The 7,784-nt window shown below is 50.5% G+C and overlaps 1 long non-coding RNA gene across 1 annotated transcript; it reads right to left on the bottom strand.

Moving 5' to 3' along the window:
• Positions 1-1,358: 1,358 nt before the first annotated feature.
• Positions 1,359-5,281, bottom strand: LOC110258638 (uncharacterized). The gene is made up of 2 exons (XR_002341209.2): positions 5,158-5,281; positions 1,359-4,368 (listed from the first exon to the last, which is right to left on the bottom strand). It is a non-coding gene; the product is annotated as an uncharacterized LOC110258638 (long non-coding RNA).
• Between the last annotated feature and the right edge of the window lie 2,503 nt (positions 5,282-7,784).

Genomic DNA, 7,784 nt, shown 5'->3' with positions numbered 1-7,784 from the left:
AAGAAAGAGGGGGAAGGAAGCTGACCTGCATATTGCCCAAGGCCAATACAGCCCCGGGGGCTGCTGAGCCAGAGAGGAGGAAAGCCTGAGAGTTGCTGTTAGAGCAGATGTCCCCAAGACAGAGCCATAGTACCTTCTGGACCCCTGTGCAGCTTCAAGGCTGTGAGTGCAGGCTCAGAGGTGAGGTTGATGGTGGTTTTGGTAGAACCTCCAGCCAGCAGTCAGAGGTTTGGCATGGCTTTCCAGGCTCTGGTGACTCTGCTCCAAGATGCCTCATGTCAGGCAAAGGAAACAGGTGTCTCTTCAGCACTGGATGTGGATTTGCAGCCTGGTCAGTTGGCAGAGCATTTAGAATGCTTGAGGGTTTCACTGGGTTTCAGATTGCCTTCTGTTCTTCCAGAGGCAGGAGCTGGGACCCACACACTCTCTGTTTTGATTCACGTGCTGGGAATTGTCAAGCCCCCGATTGTCGCGGGTTTAGGTATCAGGATATAGGCTGGTGCTGATGAATGGATGGTGGAATTCGGTGGTATTTTGGCTGGTGGCTGTACTAATCCTTATGCTTTTTTTCATTCAAGAGACCTAGTGAAACTTCCCCCTTGCCTTTCCACAGAAGCCTCTGTTTCACTACCACACCAGGCTATGGAGGCCTGACCAAACCCAGGTCTGATGAATTAGGCAAAGTTTATTGATATCGAGAAAGCTCTCATGGAGTTCCCTCATGGCTGCCTGGTTATGAGCTTGTCTCTGTCACTGCTGGGGCTGTGATAAGAGCTGCATTTGGAGATCACAACCTGGCCAGACAAGTCCCCAGTGTCACAGTTGGCACCTCAATAAATGAATAAATAAAAGTAAAAAGTCAAAAGAAAGAGAGCAGTTGATCAAGAAGTCGATAACTACATATATACAATCCTACAGAGCAGCCAAGTGAATTGATAGATAAATCAATACAAAAGGCTCTCCTGGGAGTTCCCATCATGGCTCAGTGGTTAACAAATCCGACTAGGAACCATGAGGCTGCGGGTTTGATCCCTGGCCTCGCTCACTGGGTTAAGGATCTGGCATTATTGTGAGCTGTGGTGTAGGTTGCAGAGGCGGCTTGGATCCCACATTGCTGTGGCTCGTGGCACAGCAGTGGCTACAGTTCCAATTAGACCCCTAGCCTGGGAATTGCCATATGCCATGGGAGCGGCCCAAGAAATGTCAAAAAGACAAAAAAAGGCTCTCCTGATGTTATGCTTGGGGAGGCAGAGGATTTTAAGTACAAGGCTGGAGTTGTAACAGCTGTGGTATGGTTTCAAATCTGGGCCAGACAATGTCGTCATTCCCCAAGGGGATCCAAAAAAAAAAGTAAGTAAATAAAGATGTCAATAAATCATTGAATTCATACACCAGAGATAATTATTACTGGTAATTAATATCTGAAGAAAGACATAAGGCTCCCATGGCACAATGGGTTGGGCGGCAGAGGGAATTTACATAACAGCCTTGGTTAAGTATGGCTGAGTGCTCCGAATTTTTTTGAGAGAGAAATACCCCACATCTTAGGGGACTTCATGGCACTTAGATGGAAAGGAAATATAAAGTCAAAGCCTCAGGCTTGCCCAAGGCCAGTGCAGCCCCCAGGAGAGATGAGGCAACAGGTGGAAGGCAGGCCCGAGAGGTGCTGTTAGGGCCCATGTCCACAAGATGGTGCCAGAGTACCTCCTGGACCCATGGGCAGCTCCAAGGCTGCAGGCTCCAGGCTCAGAGAAGGGGTGAATGATGCATTTGGCTGAAGCCCCAGCAAGCAGTCTATCACAGCCCCAGCAGTGACAGAGACAAGCTCTTAACCAGGCAGCCATGAGGGAACTCCATGAGAACTTTCTGGATATCAATAAACTTTGCCTAATTCATCAGACCTGGGTTTGGTCAGGCCTCCATAGCCTGGTGTGGTAGTGAAACAGAGGCTTCTGTGGAAAGGCAAGGGGGAAGTTTCACTAGGTCTCTTGAGTGAAAAAAAGATTTAGGGTTGTCTTCAGGGCACCTGGGACTCTCTGGGCCAAGATGCCTCCTGTCAGGCAGAGGACACAGGTGCCCTTTCAGCATTGGATGTGGATTTGCAGCCTGCCTGGGTGTCACAACGGTAAGAAAGCTTGGCAGGTTCAATGGGATAAGACAGCCTGTTGTTTCTCAAGAGGCAGGAGTCTGGACTAGGATACCATGGCTTGTGAAGTCGGAGCTGGCAATTTTGAAACCCCAGGCTGAGCGGGGGTTTGTGATCTGGATCAAGTGCCTGCGGGAGGTGAGTGGAGGATGGATTGGTGAGCAGCTGCTCTAAATCTTGTGCCTTTTCTCTCAAGAGGTCTCCTGAAACTCTGTTCCTTTCTTTTCATGTGAGCCTCATTTTTTCTCTCTATACACCTGGTAGGAAGACCTGATCAAAAGCAAGGTCTGGGGAATTAAGGCAGGTAGATTGATATAAAGAAAAGCTCTCCCAGAGATCCCTCCTGGCTCCCTGGGTAAAGATCTGCCTTTGTCCCTGCGGTGGGATTGATAACTTCTCTTCCTTGAAATATGTCGATGGGCAGACAACACACTTATGCTTCAGCTGGGGTCAAGAAAGAAAGAGAGAAAGAAAAGAAGGAAGAAACAAAGAAAGATAGGTAGGCATGAATGGATAATGTTCCCAAGGTCAAGAAAATCAATAATTACATCCATACACAGTTACATTCATAGAAACATAAGTGCACAAATACATGAAAAATTGAATAAGGCTGTCATGACATGATGGGTTGGAGCTGAGGTTGTGAATGGATTGTTCTGGTGTAGGTTGGCCTCAGTGTCTTGGAAGACATTCAGCGAGACAGCTTACTTAGTGGAGCACTTCTCGGTATTTAAAGAAAGAGGGGGAAGGAAAACCAACGGTCATATTGCCCAAGGGCAATGCAGAGAGAGGAGGAAATCCTGAGAGTTGCTGTCAGAGCAGATGTCCACGAGACGGCACCAGAGTACCTTCTGGACCCTGTGCAGCTCCAAGGCTGCTTGCCTATCCAGGCTCAGAGGTAGGTTGTTGGTGGGTTTGGTCAAAACCCCAGCAAATATCCATTGTTAGGTAAGTTCTCTTGTCTTTTATATTATTTTACTAATATTGACAACGAAACTGATTCATACACATACACTGGATGCATACGTAGGACAATCTGAACCATTTACCAGCTGCTGTTCTAAACTTTTAAAAAAAATTACGTAAAGTCTAAACCCATTTCTGGGTGGCATTATCGACCATGACCCATTTTTCCTGATTTTCTAGTGGCCGTCTTCTATTCAGGTCAGGGCGGAATTCTTACATTTCACAGATACATCACGATTGTGCCTATGTCTGCCCCTCAAGTCAATCTAATCATGTGACTCTGGCTCTTAAATGCCTTAATGGCTTCCCGTTACAGCGAGAGGGAATTCATGACACCTTCCATGGCCTACATCATGATCTGGGATCCATTTTTTTTTTTCTTCTTCTGGCCACACTGCAGCACATGGAGTTCCCAGGCAAGGGATCAGATCTGAGCTGCAGATGCAGCCTATGCTGCAGCTGTGGCAATGCTGGGTTCTTAACCCACTGTGCTGGGCTGGGGATGGAAACCGCTTCCCATTGCTCCAGAGACGCTGCTGATCCCGTTTCGCCACAGCGGGAACTCCCACTGTTCTAATCTTAACTTCCCATCCGCATTGCCAGTCCTCTACATGATACATGAAATCAGTCACTCCTCCCTAAAAACCACAGGTCATCAATGACCCTGAAGCTACAAATACACAGATGGGGAAGATTTAAACCTCTACAGCAGATCTAAAACCAGGAGAATTATGACTAATAGAAGTCAACAGCTGAGTAATAGAATCATTGAATATTAATTTCACCTGAAAATGTTTTGCAGTCATTAGCTGTTCCCTCTTTAGGCCTAAAACAGCTCCTATTCCAGTAATCTAATCATTGAATATTAATTTCACCTGAAAATGTTTTGCAGTCATTAGCTGTTCCCTCTTTAGGCCTAAAAACAGCTCCTATTCCAGTAATCTAATCATTGAATATTAATTTCACCTGAAAATATTTTAACTCATTAGCTGTTCCCTCTTTAGGCCCCAAAACAGCTCCTATTCCAGGACGCCTAAATTAGAGGCCCTGATTCTGACATGACCAGGCCTATATTGTGGAAAATGATCAGTTCACGTTGTTTTCCTGGGTTCAAGACATGACAGAGGGAGATGGCAGAGACGCGGGGTGAATCTGGAGTCCAGGGTGGATGTGCTGCCTGAGCTTCCGGACAGGAACATGGCCTCTGGGGTCCCAGGCCTCCCATCACGCCACCTTCGTGGAGTCTTGGGAACACTCTGTGTGATGAGACAGCCCACACACTTGTCATAGCCCTGATGCTGTGTGCTATGTGGGCCCCATGCTCTTGGGATCAGAGCCCACACTCTGTGGTCCCCCCTGCAGGGTCCTTCCTGCCACAGGAGCAGAGACCACCCAGCAAGCAACCTCTCCCCAACCTGCAGGATGAGGGGAACAGGGACGCCAGAGTCCCCAGAGGGGACAGCGATGACGCAGATGAGGCTCAGTCCAAGAGATGGGACCAGAGAGACCCACAAGGCCAGTCAGGTCATGGTTCATCTGAGCCCCAAACACACTGTCCCTCATATGCCATCCCTAAATGCAGGGTCTTGAGATGCAAACAGGCTGAGCTTCACACTGAAGGTCAGCTCTTCCAAACTGACCCCTCAGCAAACACTGCAGGAATCCGCTCAAATGGGGGCCTGGAGTCCACAACTCAAGGACCGCAGAGCCAGGACTGTGGGGGGTGGGGTGGGGTGGGGGGAGTGAGACTTCCACCCCAACTCCCCAGCCTCCCTACCTGGGTACCACATCCACCCTCTGAGTGACCCCACCTCCCCAAACCCTGTGCCTCGGCTCACATCCCCTTGGTTGATACCAGGGCTGTGCTGGGTGGGCCCCCGTTGTGAGCTGGGTCCCTGGGAGCTGCTAGGACCGTAGAAAGAAATGCGGGGTCCATCTCCTCCCCCAACACTTGTCCCAGAGAAGTCAGTCCCCTCCTCTTCTCACTTGATTCTGGGTTATCTTCACTGCTTTTAAAGCTTTCATGATAAAGTTGAACACATTACCTTGACTCTGGCAGGCTCAGCCCTTTCGTCTCACTGAGGTGATGAGAAAACTCGTGGGACAGCAGAGCTGAAAGCGAAGACGCAGGTCTGGGCTCGGCCAAGTGGGAAGGAGACTCTAAAGGCCACCTCACCTGCTGCCCTTTGGCCTTAAGTGGAGATCCACGAGCCCAGCAATCAGTTCACCAGGGAAACCTGCCCCCTCCTCGCCCTGTGTGTGCTGCTGAATGGGAGTCATTGTGAGGTAGCCCAGGTGAGGGGTCTGCACCAACCCCAAGGGAAGGTGACCATTGCAGGGGTAGGACTCGGGCCCTCCCAGGGCACTTACCCCTGGGAGGCCAGGTCACCATGTTCAGAGCAGACACTGCGAACAGACAAGCCCGCATAACTCTAGACCCAACACTTAAGCACTGACATTCAGACAGAGGCGTGGAACTTCCCAGGACTGAGGCCAGGTCTTCCTCAGGTCCCCACATTGCCCTGAAGCTCCAAGACTGAGGCCGGGTCTCCACCCAGGCCCCCACATCCTAGCGTGGGCAGAACCTGTCAATCTAAGTGTTCTCACTGTAGACAGCACATGGTCAGGTCTAAACACACTCAGTGTAGACAGCACACGGAGAGGTCTAAATCTACTGTGTCCACAGAACTTGGTCAGGTTTAAACTGGCTTAGGGCTGCTCCCCTGGGAGGCACAGGTCACCCACGTGGAGTCTCTCATCTTTGGACAGGGGCTCAGCCTCCTGTGGGAAGGAGGATGTCCATTTCTTGGTGAATAAATCCACACTGGGCTCTACACCTCACCCTCCTCAGGCAACTGCACAGTCTCTCTGTCACTAAACATTTCACCATGCAAAGCAAAATGTTCCCAATTTCTCTGGCCACATGACGGTCAGGACCCAGGCATCAGCCAGGAGCTTTTCATAGTGCAGCCTAGGCTCCAGCAAGGACAGACCAGATGTGGCCTGATTCCAGCATCCTGGTCTCCTCAGGAGTGGCTGCCCTGGAAGCTGGGCAGGACAGTCCCGCACAGTCCGGGTGGAGTGCGTTCAGGGTACTGAGAGCCTGGCCCCCAGGTCCTGCTTCATGGCAACATGTGCAGAGTGGGGGGATCACAGGGAGAGGTTGGGGCACAGAAGCTGCTCAACTGGGGAACCCAGAGCCCGAGCTCCTTGGGCACTTGCCTGTTTCCACCTGCAGCCCGCCTGTCCCCTTCGGCTGGCCCATATCCATCCCACATGCCCACTGCCTGCTCTTTCAAAAGCACAGGCTCTCACACCCAGGGGGTCTATCAACCCCCACTCCTCATGCTGAGTTTTGGGAGAATCAACCCCTTGACTGGATTCAGGACCCTCCAAGGAAGGAGGCTGTGTGGCTGATCCCAGTCGGGGCTGTGCTGACTGATGCGGACACAGGAGCCACGTTCAGGGCCTGGAGGCAAGGGCCACAGAAGGGGGGTCCACAGCCCTGGCCAGGCTCTCCCATCACGACATTGTGGCTTAAAGGAGATCCGGGAGAGGTGGCTGAATGCAATGGGGGCCCAAGTGGAACCTCGAATGGGGCTTAGAGAAGATGTGAAGGACATTACTGAGACAGCTACCATGGCGGGGAGACAGACTCTGTTAGGACAGCCTGCTCCACCCACTTAAATGCCCAAGATCTGTGACCTCACATGGCAACACGGGATCGACTGAGCAGGATGTGCTGATGTATTTGGGGCCTAGTTTAGTCTGCAACCAACTTGCAAGTGGTTCCAGCGAACACACAGGTGAACACATATGTGCAGCACACACTCTAACATATGCACATACACAGCACAAATACACACACACTAGCACATGAATGTGCATGCACACAATGCATAGCACACATATGCCCTGCACACACTAACATGTGCTCCCACACACAGCTATGCACACACAGCACACACTCCATGCACACAGTTCACACACAGGGACTAGTATCGTAGAGTGTTAATTCCTGAACACAAGTGAAGTTCACATGCATTCCTCCCTTTTTCTTCAACTTACTGTTTTTCAAAATAAAAAGTTTAAGAAAAAAGTTACTAGTCAATGACTTTTGATTCATAGGACTTTCTGAAGTTATTCCACAACATTATGACATAGGAAATTAACGTAGATGTTACATTACCGCCTATTGATGGATGGATAGAGAAGCAGAATGCTCTCCATCCACACAATGGAAGGTTTTTCCACCTAAAAATGAAGGAAATTCTGTCACAAGCTACAGCATGAATGAACCCCCTTTCAGTGATAACCCCCCTCTATGGTAAGAATACCCCACAGAAATAGTGCTGCCTCTACTGTCACCATTACTCTCTGCAGAATGGGCCTCCTCTATTGGGCTAGTGCCCTTTATCACAGCAGCCCCCTGTACTGTCACAGTCCCTTCCCTGCTGCAGCACCCCCATGTCATCCTAGTCCCTCATTGTAACTTTCCCCCCGCGGGAACCATCCCCCCTGTTGCAGCACCCCCACGTCATCCTAGTCCCCCATCGTAACTTTCCCCCCACAGGAACCATCCCCCCTGCTGCAGCACCCCCACGTCATCCTAGTCCCCCATCGTAACTTTCCCCCCACGGGAACCATCCCCCCAGTACAGCACCCCCACGTC

This window comes from Sus scrofa, chromosome 9 (genome assembly GCF_054392235.1).
Source record: "Sus scrofa isolate SSC_HxYL_T2T_F1_AM1 chromosome 9, Sscrofa_HxYL_maternal_Yorkshire_Landrace_v2.0, whole genome shotgun sequence".
Taxonomy (NCBI): domain Eukaryota; kingdom Metazoa; phylum Chordata; class Mammalia; order Artiodactyla; family Suidae; genus Sus; species Sus scrofa.
Note: the sequence above shows the minus strand (reverse complement) of the source record. Positions and strands in the feature narration are given on the sequence as shown.